Raw genomic sequence first — 16,364 nt, 5'->3', positions numbered from 1 at the left:
TCCAACCATCTTCCAGCATTTCTCTTTTTGAGACGTTAAGGAAAAAGGCAGAGAGAGGCAAATGAATGCTTCCTGAGCGTCTCCGGTACTGAGGCCCTGTGCTACGTGTTTTATACTCTTCTTTTTGGTAATCCTCAAAATATCTTTGTGTAGATATCATTCCCATTTTACAGTGGAAGCGAACAAGCCTGCAGAAGAGATTATACAACCGCCCAGGTGAACTGGCCAGAAGTGATGCAGCCAAGATTCTCACCCAGTGCCCAGGGCCTCACAACTCATTTCGCTCCCCCCCCCCCCCCCCCCCCCCCCCCCCCCCCCGCTTCTGCAGGAAGCAAATTCTCAGCCACCGACTGTCAGCCTGACGTCCCAGTTAGGTTTCGGGTCCTGCGTGTGTTATTTATAGCATATGCCGCCTCTTGCAATAAACAATGGGTGTGAATATACTTGTGCCTGTTTGTCTGGTTTGGGGAGTAAGCGCGAGGCACTGGCCTCAAAGGTTTCGTGAGAGCCGGTGGCTGTGCCTTTTGCTTTCGGGTCCTGGCCTTGAACGGTGGTGTTTCGTGTAGTCCTTGGTTACCAGTGGAGAACCAGCCATAGTTACTGGGAAAATTCAGGCCGCTGTTTGGCGATTTGCTTTTCCACACAGTTTCCAGGAGAGCGTTACAGTCAAGAGAGGGCAGGGCTTCGGCACATAAACATGGATTTCCTGAGCGGCCCCTACGCAGAGGAGAGGCCTTGGGCTCCGCTAAGACTTGGTGGGCCCCTTACTGGGCCTGAAGGAGACTGGGTGGCTCTCGGAGAGGGTCGTAACTGATGTCCTGGCAACTGAGCCGTGAGAGACCCCAGGGGAGAGGGCCCTCCAAGGAAACATAATTTTCTCACCACGAAAATCCTCTCAGGCCCTGTGATGCAGATATCGCCCATCAAGGTGGCAGCATCCGTGAAGTATTTCCTGACGGATTCCAGAACTGAGATGCCCCAGGCCGTAGATGAGGTAACTACTCTGTATTTATGATGTACAACTCACCTCTTTCCTAAAAAGAATTCGGGTGGCCTATGGCAATACAGGTAAAGGGCTGGAATGACATAAATGGGTTCTTCAAGTATGGGTGCCATCCCCAATTTAAATGGACCCATAGTCCAGGAAAAGTACTTTTTAATAATTTAAGTCATACCTCATGCATGTATACATATAGATATAGAGATACATGTGGGTATAATGGGGGTTAGCACAGTTTAGAAAAGAGCACAGACTAGGATGCGGGTTTAGATTGTGATCCTGGCCTTTCTAACGGCACACTACAGGTCAGTGAACTTTTCTGAGCCTCAATTTCGTCAGCTTTAAAGTAAAAGATGCCAGGGGCACCTGGGTGGCTCTGTCGGTTCAGCATCTGACTTCGGCTCAGGTCATGATCTCGCGGTTTGTGAGTTCGAGCCCCATGTTGGCTCTGTGCTGACAGCTCAGAACCTGGATCTCAATTCAGATTCTGTGTCTCCCTCTGTCTCTGCCGCTCCCCCCTATCACGCTCTGTCTCTCTCAAAAATAAATACACGTTAAAAAAATTTTTAAGTAAAAGATGCTAGACTTCCTTTAGTATTGACTGAGGCATATGAAACGTAAGCTATGCCACATGCTTTTATGCTCAGCTCCTCCCCCAGAACACTAGGTCCCCCAGAACACTAGGGTGGATTGGCCCTTCAGAGGTCTCCAGTGCAACTTCCTTCATCACACATATGGCAGGTGAAGTGAAAGAATACTTTCCAGGTTTTGCTGGTTAATATTTGTTTCTTTGAATGCACCCTAAGATCCAAGAGCACAGGGACTGTGCCCTCTCGTCCCTCATTGTACCCCTGCAGCCGGCTTTGTACTGGTTCATGTTTTTTGAATGAATAAGAGGCAGTAAGCTGTGAAGAAGGCATGAGTTCTGAGGTTCTGAGAAATGGCACCTTGATACATGAACTCTGACCTGCCGTCCTCTGGCCGTTGCTACATGTCAACTATGACTTCATTGTCTAACCCCGAGGCCCCCCAGCGTAAATGTCAGTCTTGAACTTTTGCTCCCTTCTGCAGTTTCCACCACTGACCATCCCCCTCCTCTGCGTATTTTCTCCTCTTGGCCTCAGTGGTCATGCCCTTTCATAGTCTTTCCCCTGGATCCCCAACCAGTCCTCTGCTTCCTTTTTTCAGGTCTTCCTCAGGATTCCCTACACATGGTATTTCCTAGGGCTCACCATCTCACTTCTTCGCCTGCTCAAACTAGGCATCCTAGATTGTGGGCATAGTGTAGGACCCATAGCTGATTCATCCCAGTATTTATAAGATATGCACTGAAGAGGAGTTCAAATGTTTAGAGGTTAAATATTTCTCGAATGGCAATCCCATACATGTCCATGACTTCAGCCATCCTCTTACTATTCCCATCTACACCGCCAGCTCTCTACCGCTTTCTGTATCCCAGGTTAGTAAATTTATTAGTTTTCTTGGACTGCCATAACAAATTACCACCAGTTGGGTGGCTTCAAGGAACAGAAATTAACTCCCTCACGGTTCAGGAGACTAGAAGTCCAAAGTCAAGATGTCGGCAGGATTGGTTTCTTTGGGGGTCTAAGGGCAGAAACTGTCCCATGCCTCTCGGCTGGCTTCTGGTGATTGCCAGAAATCTTTGGTGTTTTTTAACTTGTGGATTCATCGCTCCAAGCTCTCCCTCCATATTCATGTCACTATCTTCTCTGTGTCTCTGTATGTCCTTTTCTGTCTCTTCTAAGGAAACTCTCATTGAGTTTTAGGCTTCCTAAATCCAATATACTCTCATCTTGATTCTCAACTTGATTACGTCTGAAAAGACCTTTATTCCAAACAAGGTTCTATTTTGAGGTTCCAGGTGGACATGAATTCAGGGAGGACATCTTCTAACCCACTGCAGTCTACCTTTTAGCCTCTTAAAATTCATATCCAGTTCATGCACAAAGGACATCCACTCACCCCAACATCTTCTAGAGTCTTAGTTCATTCCAGCGTCAACTCCAAAGTCAAATCTCAGGTACATATTGCCACCTCAAAAAGTCCCAAGGTTCATCATTTAAATCAAGTATGAGTGACACTCTGGGTTTCATCCATCCTGCAGCAAAATTCCTCTTCCTCTATGGCCCTGTGAAACTAGGAAACAAGTTATTACTTCTAAAATGCAGGGACAGGCACAGAACACCCATTCCCATCCCCATAGAGAGAAGTGGGGAGGAATCAAGGGGTCTCTGGACCCAAGCAAGTCCAAAACCCAGCAAGGCGAATTCTATTGGGTTTTTAGGTCTGGGAATAATCCACTGTGGATTGATTTTTTATTTTTATTTTTTTTTAATTTTTTTTTCAACGTTTTTTATTTATTTTTGGGACAGGGAGAGACAGAGCATGAACGGGGGAGGGGCAGAGAGAGAGGGAGACACAGAATCGGAAACAGGCTCCAGGCTCTGAGCCATCAGCCCAGAGCCTGACGCGGGGCTCGAACTCACGGACCGCGAGATCGTGACCTGGCTGAAGTCGGACGCTTAACCGACTGTGCCACCCAGGCGCCCCTGGATTGATTTTTTAAAATCAATTAGACTATATAAAAATTTAAAAAATACCTATACAGAAAAATAAACTATGAGAAAAATTAAAAGACAAATGACACATTGGGAAAAATGCAGCTTATATGACTGACGACATGTTGCTTCCTTTAACATATCATCTCTGAAAAATGATAAAATGAGACCACCACCCAATAGAAAAGTGGGCAAAGGTAGGTGAAATGTTTACAGAAAAGAAAATTCAACTGGCTCTTAACTATATGAAAAGATGACCCACATCATTTGTAATGAAAGCAATACTTTAAAACTTTGCCAAAATGAATGATGTAAATTGGACAACTTTTTTGGAAGGCAATTTGCTGGTATCTAATGAAATAGATAGAGAACCAGCAGGTTCTCTTTGATTCAACAATTGCACTTCTTGGAATTTATCCTATAACTCAATTAACAGACATGCAAAATGACAAAGAACAAGGTTAGTTACTGTAACACTGACAATAATGACAAAATATTAGAAAATATATGGGTGAATCTTAACGGGGAACTGTTTAAATAAATATACTATGCCACTGCTAAAAAATGAAAATCTCTTTATATCAAGGCAAAGAATGTTTTCCAAGATACATTTGTTAGGTGAGGGGGGAAGGAAAGCAGTCTGCAGAGCTCTGTGTATGGGAGCAAAGATAACGTGTGGATGTATCTGCACATACATGCGTAATACATCTCTAGAAGATACTGTTGACGTTGGTTGCAGAGAACTTGTTGGCCAGGGGCCACGGTAAAAAGAGTTTTCTCTCTGCAACCTCTTATAACTTTTGAATTTTGAGCCCCAAGAATAGTTTATCTATCACAATGAAATAACTTATTAATTAATTGAATTTTTAAAACAAGTTATTAGAGACTACCAGTTCAGCGCGGCAGGTTGTGAATATGATTGATCTCCATTCCCTTCGGAAGCCCATTAAATAGACAGTGAAAGATATTGTTTTTGAAGTCGTACATCAACAATGGCAAAAAGAGAAGAGAAGACAGTCTCCAACTTGCGACTCCAACAGAATCTTGGAAGGAGGGAGAGCCTACGATCCCCGACTCAGGAGCCAGGCCCCGGGATTTCTAAGAATGGGAACAGGGCAGAGCCAAAACACAGCTACTAAAAAACGAATGGCAGCATAAGTGGGTTATTCAGAACTGTTGAGATAGATAATGGAAGATACAGTTAGAAGAGTTGAAAGTGGGTGGCTCGGGAATGAACCTTCATAGGAACCAGTGGGGCAGAAGATGGCTATTATTCATTATAAACTACAGCTTGAATTTTTTTAACTATATGCATGTATTATTACTTTGGAAAAAATGCCTTTAGAAGTTTTCCTTCTCCTTCTTCTTCTCTCTTCCCCTCCCCCTCTTTCTCCATCACCTTCTTCCCCCCCTCCTCCTCTTCTTCCTCCTCCTTCTTATTCACAGTGGCATGCTAATATACTTGAATTTTTGCTGATATGGATAATCCTTTACAAAATTAGAGATGACCAAAATGGACCCAAAAGGCAACAGAGAGATGTAAACTGACTAATGGCCCAAGGAGAAAAATAGAAAAATTCAACAACTGTTATTATTACCACAAAAAGATAATGAAAATTATATTTTTTCAAATTTTCACCACAAATACTCTATGTTTTTAATTTACAAGAAAAGTATAAAAATTCATTTTAGGGGCTCCTGGGTGGCTCAATCAATTTAAGCGTCTGACTCTTGATTTCAGCTGAGGTCACGATCCCAGGGTCCTGGATCGAGCCCCATATTGGGGTCCTCGCTGAGGGTGGAAACTGCTTGAGTTTCTCTCCCTGTCTCCCTCTCACGCACTCTCTGTCTCTAAAATAAAAATTTTTTAAATTTATTTTATCATAAGATTATTCAAAACTGAACCTAAGCAAATGAAATTCCTCCATAGGGTAAGAGAATTTTTCCCTCTGATTAAATACAGCTTATTACCATTAAAAAACTGGATTTTGGGGCGCCTGGGTGGCGCAGTCGGTTGAGCGTCCGACTTCAGCCAGGTCACGATCTCGCGGTCCGTGAGTTTGAGCCCCGCGTCGGGCTCTGGGCTGATGGCTCGGAGCCTGGAGCCTGTTTCCGACTCTGTGTCTCCCTCTCTCTCTGCCCCTCCCCCGTTCATGCTCTGTCTCTCTCTGTCCCAAAAATAAATAAAAAACGTTGGAAAAAAAAAAATTAAAAAAAAAAAAAATTAAAAAAAAAAAAAACAAAACTGGATTTTTTTTTTAAACTAGCAAATCGTAAACAAAAGCAAAACCCATCAGAAAGACTTTTGTAATAAAGTTCTCTATCAACCTTTAACAGAAATCAGGCAGATATTAGAAATAAGAGGAAAAATCAGATATGTTTTCTGTCCTTCAGGAACTCGGTGTGTTTTTTTTATACGTTAAAAATGTAAAAGGGATTGTTATTTAACATGCAAAATAACATTTAATAAAAAATAATGAATATTGAAATTATCCCACTCATGGAGCAAGTAACTTTGGAATGATTCCGCGAGTCAGACGCTCTTGGGTAGTGGGTTGGGTCAAGATGAATAAGACACTGACCCTGAATTTGATAACTGTTATCACCATCATGATCATTACCATGATAATAGACATGGCTTGTATGCTATAGCTGAACACCATACGTAGGAATAGTGACCAGTTGCTCTCCAGGCAGCGGAAAAGGCAGAAGATGGTTGAGCCAGGCTGGCAGGGTGTTGAGTCACAGGTGAAGGGTTTGGAAGAAGGGAGAGAGACAGCTCATAGTCAGGGAGAAGAACTTAGGAGCTAGAGATTCTGGAGGTGAGGCAGTTACAGGTGAGGACAGGTAGCAGACGATACACGGCAGTGCGATGACAAAATGAAAACCACCCAAATGCCCCAAATTAGAGTAAGATAAGGGGCGTGAAGACGCATGAAAGCCCTGGCGTGCCATGCAGCCATCAAAGAGGGAGCTGCAAAGGCCATAAAGACGTACCGATAAAGTAATGCAAAGAGGAAAAAATAAAACAATAGATTGCAAAGACCCAAGAACTTAAAGGTGAATAAAATCTCCGTTTGCACATTGATAATGACAGGAAGAAATCATAGACAAAGGTTAAGAGCTTCAAAAAGACTCTATCTTTGATTTCTTCATAGTGTTATGTAAGCAGGCACTTTTTTTTTTTTTTTTTTTTTTTTTTTAAGAACAACTATCTTTGGTCACTCCCAGGTTGTCTTTCTGCTGAATCGGAACTACAGAGACTCCAAAGGAAACTCTCTTCTCTTTCTCTGCTCCTGGGCCCACAATTACCCAAGCCCGAGGGCACGTTTATACGTAAGAGACAGGTTTAATAAACATCACCAAGGAAGTCTCAGTTCGGCAATGCCAGCAGATGTCTGGCACAGCTAAGAATAATGAACACATTTATTGTTTTATTTCACCTGGAATGTCCACAGAGTCAGTGAGTTTTTATAGCTGGAAGGTAGTCTAGAAATCTAGTAGATTTCTAGATAGTAGATTTTGATGTATTTAACGGAAATTTTTTTAAGGAGGCGCCACATCTAATGTGGGGATTGAACTCACGACCTTGAAATTAAGAGTCACATGCTCTACCCACTGAGCCAGCCAGGCACCTCTACTCTAGTGGATTTTCAGTCAAGTTCCGCAGAGATGGCTCATAGACTACCTGTGGGTGAAAGGGGCGATAGGGTGACAAGCCGACACTATTCCTTTGTCTCTTCCCCACACTTCCTTCTGGTGCTCCAAACACGCAATTACCCAGAGCGCTGTCTGCTTCATATGCTGGGGTTCCCACACTTGGCAACATATGGGAATCAAATGGGAAGGTTTAATAACATACAGAGTCCTGGGGTCAACCCTGCTCCCCAGACGTACTGAATCAGAATTTCTAAAGACAGAGCCCAGCAAAAGCTCTTTATTTGATTCTGACGCAGTCCAAATACAGGAAACCTCTTTACAGAGTACTGGAAAGACAGAGACATTGTGGCCTTTGCTATAATGCTTCCAGTTATGGAAGCTTCTTCCCCACAGAAAGCATTTTTACTTACCAAAAAAGAACCAACATTCCACGGAGCTGAACTCACTCTTTCAGCCCTCTGATGCTACACAGAACCAATGAGCAAACTCGTTCCCAGGACAGGTGGGGAGACAAAAGTTGGTGGCTATCCTTCATAGCAGTGTTTTCATCCTTTTTTCTGCTTACCAGCTCCATCCACCTTGCCACAGTGGTCAACAAGATTCAAGATCAGTTCTTAACTTCTGGCCAGAGTGGGTGATCCAACCCAATCTACGCAGAGTGCTTCTCCAAAACTTTTTAAAACTAACGCCAGAATTGAGAATCTTTTTTTTTTTTCCTGAAGTCCTAGGGCTACAAAAATATAAATTGGGAGCCATTGGTGGCCATGTCTTTGGCCTTGTTGCAGTGGGTGCTGTGATGAACCACCAGATGTGCCACGAGGTTCACGACCAATACATCGACAGGTGCTCCCCCAAATGCCATGAGGTTTGCTCGTTGAAGGCTCACAATTGAGTCTTTTCCCTGGGCAGAGGGAGCTGCCATGCCCATGCTTATGCACACCCTGGGTGCAGCCATCCACATCCAGACTGGCTAATACAGAAGTATAAAGACCAGGCTCCTGTGCTCAATCCAGGACAACCTGGAAGCATTGTCCCGCTCCAGAACCCCCTGTGGGGTGGGCTAAGGCCTTTGTTCCAAGAGCACTGCAGCCTAACTTCTCCCCCATCCTGTCCTACTTCCTTTACTCCTCCACAGCTGTTGCTCCCAACAGCCTTCCAAGGAAATCTCCATTGTAGAATCTGTTTTCCTAGGAACCGAACCTACGTTATTTTGGAGGAATCCCATCTAGAAGGAGAAAATGGATCCGAGCAGTGACAGCAGAGATGAGAGGTACCCAGAGGGAAACTAATGTCACCTGTGGCTCCCCAAGTCTCCTCTTCTCCCCAGTCTTCCAGTTGTGTGTCATCACAAGGGCTTCTAAACATCCCACCATCCTGAAAGTGTGATGCTCAGACCTGAGTATCATTGTCCAAATGTGGACTTGCTAGGCCAGGGGATGGGGGAAATTCTACCATCATCATACTTCTATTAATTTAGCTGGAGATTAGCTCAGCTTTTTAGCAGCCCAAAAATTCTGTTTGGCTTATTGGAGCTTGTGTTTATTAAAGACTCCTACATCTTTTATCTGTCAAGCTGCCTCCCTCTGCCTGTGCCCAAACATCATTTAAGCTTCTCAAAAATCTGACTCAACTTTATGACTGGCAATATTTCTTACCCCTTTTAAATGCGTGCCCCAAACGTGAGCCAAGATCTGGAAGGGGCTGGGGACAAGGGAGACGGGGGATGGGAGGTGTTTTTTGTGGTTTATAGTAGAAAGTATTCGGAACACACTTTTTTTCTGGAGTGGTGACAGATTTGGGGCAAGTTTATTTTCTTTCATTCCTAACTATGAGATGTTTGGAGCTAGATGAGACTTTAGAGATCTTCCAGTGCTTTAATGGCAGACACTCTACTCCCCTGACGCTCTTGCCCCAAGCACCCATGGTAGACGTTGCTCATCAAGCCCAATACTCTGCACACAGAGCCCCAGTACTGTCCCTTTCCCAGAGGGTCTCCTCCCTTGGGCCCCAACCATGCCCCGTAATTCTCAGTGTACCACATCAGACAGCTACTAAAGGTTAACTGGTTCTGGAACACTAGGTGAACTTAAATTTTCTACACCTTTTCCAATCACCCTACTTTTGAAAAGGGCGAAATTATTGGCCCAATTTATATTATGCTTAGCAATCAAGCTGAAACTCTTGGTTCCCAACTCAGTGCTCTCCCCATCTGCCTCTTTCTGAAACTTCTCTAATCTTTTCAACCATTATGGGCCCACAAACTGCTGAGGTGTGCAGAATTCCGGGCCCAAATTCAACAGGTGTGCCCTCCATTACTGAATGGCTGCATAGGCATTCCTCATGATGCTTGTGATATGTAGGAGAATGTGGAGGCCATCTGGAGGAGGAAAGGTGGTTGAGCTAGGGCTCAGTATCCACAGGGCCTCACATACTTCAATAATAATAATAAAATGCTAAGACAAATAGAAACATGTCCTAAACCCAGTGACTCATACCTCTAAGCTAATCCCACAATGGCCCCACCTCGCTATTAAAAAAAAAAAAATGAGAGAGAGACAGAGAGTGAGAGGGAAAAATACAATTCCATGTATGTCCATGTATGTCTGTTTGGTAACCACAGCCACCAGCCATAAATGGGAAGTGATTCCTGACAAATGGTTTTGTTTGAAGTCAAAACCATCCCTCTGACTCCCAAGCTATCACCTGGGGCCTCGAAGAAGCAAGTGGCCCTTGGGATATTTGGCCCCCTTGAAAGTGTTAAATCTCTCTATACTAACACCTCACACCAGGAGAACTGCTGAACTGTAGTCAGGATGGAAAACAACTGGCTGGCATGAGTTGCTCTGGGAGCCAGTCAGAAATTACAGGATGATGTCTCAGGATCCAGGAAAAGATGGGTGTGATGATCATGTCATTCTTTCTCCTTGGCACAGAAAGAACACACCTGAGTCTCCAGCCTCCATCCCAGAGGGTCTGAAGGCCAAAGTACAATGAACCTTAGGGACACCAGACACAATCCCATCACTCAACGTATGAGAATGAGGTGAGAGAGGGGAGGCCACCTGGCCAAGGGCACAGAGCAAGTATGGTTGATGTTTCCAAGAGCAGATTCTTCGAGGAGCAAAGAAGTTGGAACCATGGACATATGAGAAGCAATGATAAACTGAAACAAATCATCCAGTGAAACACCACTTAATCTTTGCAGACCTGCTTTCCGTAAAGCAGAAGCCCTATCTCCAGCCCCTACTCCTGGTGGGTCATCTTTGTTCCCCAGCTCTGACTCTTACTAAGGCAAAATGCTAGCTCGAGAGTGACGCACTTTGGGCACAGACTTTCTGACTCAGTCTGTGCTCTCTAACCACTAGACTAAGCTTGAGACTTTAGGGGATTTTATGAAATCTATGACATGCTGGCAAGAAAGGAGTCCTCCTTGCCTTAAAGATAAATAGATATTTTGTGAATGCATAGTGATGGGTTGCATGAAGTAAAAGACGAAGTAGTTAATAATTAATTCAGCATGTTTTAAGCTACGATCAATGGTCAGATGTACGATCCCTTTTAATTCTCATAACAACCCCATAAGTAAATATGATCATTCTGTATTTTCAGAAGCTAAGGGTCAGAGATGATACATAAGTGGAAGTGGAGTGTCAGAAAGGCTAGGTGACTTACCCGAGGGGACAGAGCCAAGATCAAGGCCAAGTCATCTGGATTTCCTCTGTCCTCCGCTCTGGTTTCCCAAAGCCCACACCCAACCAGCATTTTTCATATGACCACAAGGCATAATTAACTCTGTTATTTTACTAACACAACAGTTCTGTGGGAGGCTGGTAAAGAATTTGTCACATTAAAAAAAAAAAAAAGACAAGTTTGGAGGTAGAAATTCAGCGTGGCCTTGAGAAAAATCACATCCTGTATATGAACATCAGTTTCCTCCTCCATTATATGGGAGTAACACAAGCACCTACGGGATAGGCTTACTTTAAAGATGAAATATAGGGGCACCTGGGTGGCTCAGTCAGTTGAATGTCCGACTTCCATTCAGGTCATGATCTTGACCGTGGTCTCACGATTTGTGAGTTCGAGCGCCACATGGGGCTCGCTGCTGTCAGCATAGAACCTGCTTCAGATGCTCTGTTCCCCTCTCTCTCTCTGCCTCTCCCCCCGCTTCTTTCTCAAAAATAAATAAAATATTAAAAAAATAGAGATGAAATGTACGTAAGTGATGAGTCATTGAATTCTACTTCTGAAACCAATATGGCGCGGTATATTAACTAAAATGCAAATTTTTACAAAATTTTTTAAATATCTATATAAAATGATGAAATGACATAATGTAAGTTGAAAAGCACTTAGCCTACACTGCTAAGTGTCATTCAGTGAAAGCTGAAAAAGGTCACGGAGTGCGATAGAAATGCTTGTAGGGTAAAATCATTATGTGGCCCTCAGTAAGTAATAATAGTAAGAAATATCTACATAATGCCTAAAGCTTTATAGTTTATATAGTTTTTTTGAGCACGGTTTTCTTCAAAACGCTAACCAATAGCTGTGGTTTAGATCTTTTCTTTTTTCTCATTTTTGTGTTCAGTGTAGTAATTCACCCTTCTCAGGCTGTGATGCGTTGGGGAAGGTGCAGCCGCCCACGTTAGCGAGGATATCTAATTCCAACAGCACTCCTCTGAGGCAGGAGCTGCCTGGGTGGTTGTGGAAACAGGCACAAGGGTCCTTGGCCCCTGGCTCCACCGCCAGTAAGCGGAGGGGCTGGGCTTGAACCTGGCTCTGGTCGGCCTCTCAGCCCCACTGAGCGCCCGGCTTGCCCAGACAGCCACAACTTCAGGGCCACCTAAGCAGAGACCAGCGCGCACAGAGGTACCTACTGAGAAAGAGAAGCAATGGGGCTGGTGGAGGGAGCTGGAAAACTCCTCCCCGGAACACCATTCCGCCCTGGTGGAGAGGACAAAGCCTACCGCGTGCCTCCAGGGATCACCTCGAATGACTTTCTCTGCCCCCATGAACAGCAACTCGTGAGGTTCTGAGTCAGGCCTCTTGTTTCTCATTTTTTCTCCCCGGCAGATCTTCCCACAGTGCTTTTTCTGGACTTCTTCTTTCCTTAAATCCGCAACTCACCCTTGCAGGACCCTGCCCTCTCCTTTCTCCCCAACCCCGCTTCCCGGTTTTCCCCTCAGCCTGTGACTTATTCCTGAGCTAACTGGGGAGGCCCCCAGCGTCCCTCCTGCATCGGGGTCCCCGGTCTGCAGACACCCAAACAGTATACCGTCTAGGGAGTGCACTCCAGAGTCTGACCCCCTGAGTTCTAAATCCAGGCTCTGCTTTTGAGGGTCGTGTGACCCTGAGCAAGCAACTTGGCCTTTTATATAAGCCACAAAGGACTGCTCTCATAGAACCACCGTGAGGATTGAAGGAGATGACGCTTGACAAGGCCACATTACATGATACCTGCTCTCAATGTGCTTTTAGGCACGTCGGATTCAGTCATTGGTGGTGTCTTTTCCCAACCCTCCTCCAATGTCTGGGCACACATCTCCTTTTTTCTAAAGGCGAATCTTCCATTTCCTCACCCTTTCCAACCCTCCCCAGGAGCCCAGTCCCCGAGCTGCCCTTCCTCTCCGCCTTCTTTCTCTTCTGTCCTATGTCTACTCCTCTTCCTGGACCCTCCCACCCCACCACCCCAGACTCCACCCCAGGCCGTCGAGGCTAGAATCTTGCCACTCACCCATAGTCCCCCGAGGCCCATGATTCTTCCCACACTACCCCCCTGCCTTTGCCTCTCCTGGCACATCTCACTGCCCTCCATGCTGTCAACCACCCCCCTCCATTACCCCACAGCTCCCTTTCCAATCTTACCCCCTTCGCCCCCCAGCCCCCCACCCCGCATGCTCCATCTTTGAAGAACCCTTTCTTCTCCTGCATGGCAGGTGGCACTGATCCTTCAGGCAAGACTTATCCAGACGTCTCTCATCATTTCCAGTCAGTTTTCAATGCTCAGTGTCTGCCCGGTTTACAAATCACATTATTATACATTTATGCTTTCCTCTCTGAGCGATAAGCATTTCAAACACTTCTCTCATCTGTCCACGTGGCCCCTTACAATGCCTAACCGAATGCCAGGTACAGAAAAGGCCCTCAGAACATGTGCATTGATTGATTGGTAAGGAATCAGTCTGCAAGCTTCAGGAAAAAGGAGCTATCGGAGTTACGAATTTTACTAGCTAACTTATCTCCATCCTTATTATGTGCTGGGCAATGGACTTTGTGCTAGGAAAACAACCAAATGAGAGAATGGTGTCTACCCCTGGGCCCCACATCTCACATGTGTTGCCTGCTGGATCCTCATCATAGCTCCATTCAGGAGGTACTACCATTATACCCATTTTGCAGAAGGATAAGTGACTTGCCCGCTGTCACACCGCACGTGAATATTTGAGCCGGGCACATTGCTGCTCGCCCATGAAGTCAACTCAATATTTACTAAGGCCTCTCATCCCCTTTATTTTTTTTCGAAACTTACTCAAGACCTACGGAATCCTAAAAGCGAGCGTAAATCCTTCTAAAAGTCAGGTGAATGTGTCGTCCAAGGCTTCCTCATTCCCGGCGCCTGTGTCCCACTGCCTGGGAATCAGGATATGACCTAAATTCAATACAAACAATAACAAGTAGTACCTACAGCTATATTTAGAAGCAGTTGAAACTGTATACATTCTCTACAAAGAGCAAAGTTCGTATTTGAAGTTTAGAATCGTATTTTGCCTTGAAAAATAATTTGAAAAAGCACATTAGGGGTTTCATTGCTCTCAAACGGAAATACTCCCAAGGAATGTGATACATTTCAAAGCAGTTGGTGAGTTGTGATACTCAGAACTAGAAGGAATCAGTCGACAGGGGCTTTCAGTTTTAAAGTCCAGGGTGTATGTCTAGGAGCCACGGACTAGTAAATAAAATACTATTGCTTTCTTCTCAAATTTACAATCCAGTAGTTGGGTTATTGGGGTGAGCATAGTAACAGAAATAATCAGGTGGTCCTATTTATTTTATTTTTCTTTAAGTTTATTTTATTTTGAGAGAGACAGAGAGCGTGGACATGAGCTGAGGAGGGATAGAGAGAGAGGGAGAGAGGGAGAGAATCCCAAGCAAGCTCCACACTGTCAGCACAGAGGCCCAGTTGTTCAACTAAATCATGCAAACAACCAGAATTTGAACCTTGACTGAATGTGCTTATTTATTCACTTATTCAACAAACATTTCTTGAATTTCTAGTGTGTGCCAGCCATTGTTCCAGGCTCCGGGGATAAAGGTGGAGAAAGCAGTCAAATTCCCTTCCCTCCTGGATCTTATATGAGCCAAGATTATATGACGTAATGTAGGTAGTGGTAAAACTACGAAGAAAAAGGGGTGCTTGGGTGGCTCAGTCGGTTAAACGTCTGACTTCGACTCAGGTCATGATCTCGCGGTCCGTGAGTTCGAGCCCCGCGTCGGGCTCTGGGCTGATGGCTTGGAGCCTGGAGCCTGCTTCCGATTCTGTGTCTCCCTCTCTCTCAGCCCCTCCGCCGTTCATGCTCTGTCTCTCTCTGTCTCAAAAATAAATAAACGTTAAAAAAAAAAAACTACGAAGAAAAAGTAGCAGAGCTGGAGTCAGAAAGTAGCCAGTGAAGGAAGTGTCGCTTGAGGTCCAGAGGTCCAGGATGACATCACTGGGAAGACAATAGGAGACAAAGACTTGGAGGAGGGGACGGAGGGAGCCATGGGAGATCTGGGGCTAAGAGCATCCCAGGTAAAGGGAAGAGCAAGTGCAAAGTTCCTGAAACAGGAATGAGCTTGGCATCTTTGAGGAAAGTTCAGTGGGGCTGTGAAGACATAAGAAGGGGCTGGGGCTTAGGTTGAAGAAGCAGAAGGGGCAGATCTTTGAGCTCTGAAGGGTCTGCATTTTCTTCCGCATGTTTTGGGAAGCCACTGGAGGGTTCTGAGCGGAGGAATCACATGTATGATCTATGCTTTTAAAAGACCACTCTGTGACTGATTATGACACAGAACAGTCCCTGAGACACCAGGTGGTTTTGAAAACAACTGGGGTTTTGTGGCTTGTGATGATGGTTCATCTGAGATGATTTTCTTAAGGAGCGAGGAGTGAACATGGATCCCCAGGTAGACCAGACAGTTTGGCTTACAGCAAGGAGGAAGCCGTTCTTGAGGGTGGTAAATACGTACGTGACGGTGACGTAGAAGTCAGTAAGTTGTGTGGGTTAGCATTTCCGGAAGTACCTCGTGTTAACACTATTTCAAGGTGTGGGGATAAACTTTATACCAGAAAGAGTTGACTCCGCCCGGGAAATACTCTGTCCAGAAAAGGTAATCAGACCTCTTTCCTGGAGGCCTCCTCAGAAACTCCAGGGTGTTCTTTTACGCCCGGACTCTCCCAGACCAGGCTGAAGCTGCCAGCACTCGCCAAGCTTATTTGACCGCAGGATCCTTCACATCAAACGCACGCTGGGAAACCCCCGTGTAACGACTTCAGCTTAAAACCAGCTAAGACCTATGTGGAGATGAAAACAGGGGTATAATAAGTAACAGACCTTGAAGCCAGGGATCGGGCATTTGGGGTTAATATGAGGCTAATGTAAACTTAGCAGAGTTTGATGAAGTTTATAACAAATAATAACTTGACAAGGTCATTTCTGCCGTTCCGTTTAGAACTGTAGACGTGCACGCATTCCAGGGAGTTTGCCAGATGACCCACTGGTGGTGGGAAGAATGGATGATGATGTTGGTTGTATTTGTATTGCTCCAAAAACCCACAAGGAAATTCTTATTCTGATCTTTAATACATTGAATGTGGCACATGTCATATGATTTATACGTATACACGTTGGGCTTGTATGTTCAAAAATGTTACGGATACGGATCATGAAAAGCTTGGAGTGAGGTGACCCGGAGGAGGAAGTGCCTGGTGTTTGCACCAAGCTCTGGTTGTGGAAGTGAGGGGGAAAGAACAAAATGGAGAACTCGACCACAGTGGGATTTGTGGGGAGAGGGGACGGGCAGCATCAGAAGAACAACGACAAAATGGGCGTGGAGTGGAACGGTGACCCCAAGGCTAGGAGCTCTGAAGA

The 16,364-nt window shown here is 45.0% G+C and overlaps 1 long non-coding RNA gene across 1 annotated transcript; it reads left to right on the top strand.

The window, feature by feature from the left end:
- Positions 1-721: 721 nt before the first annotated feature.
- Positions 722-11,013, top strand: LOC122201736. The gene is made up of 3 exons (XR_006194320.1): positions 722-994; positions 10,173-10,282; positions 10,849-11,013. It is a non-coding gene; the product is annotated as an uncharacterized LOC122201736 (long non-coding RNA).
- Positions 11,014-16,364: the final 5,351 nt, after the last annotated feature.

This window comes from Panthera leo, chromosome A1 (assembly GCF_018350215.1).
Source record: "Panthera leo isolate Ple1 chromosome A1, P.leo_Ple1_pat1.1, whole genome shotgun sequence".
Lineage (NCBI taxonomy): Eukaryota > Metazoa > Chordata > Mammalia > Carnivora > Felidae > Panthera > Panthera leo.
The sequence above is the reverse complement of the archived record's forward strand: the minus strand, read 5'-3'. Positions and strand labels throughout refer to the sequence as shown.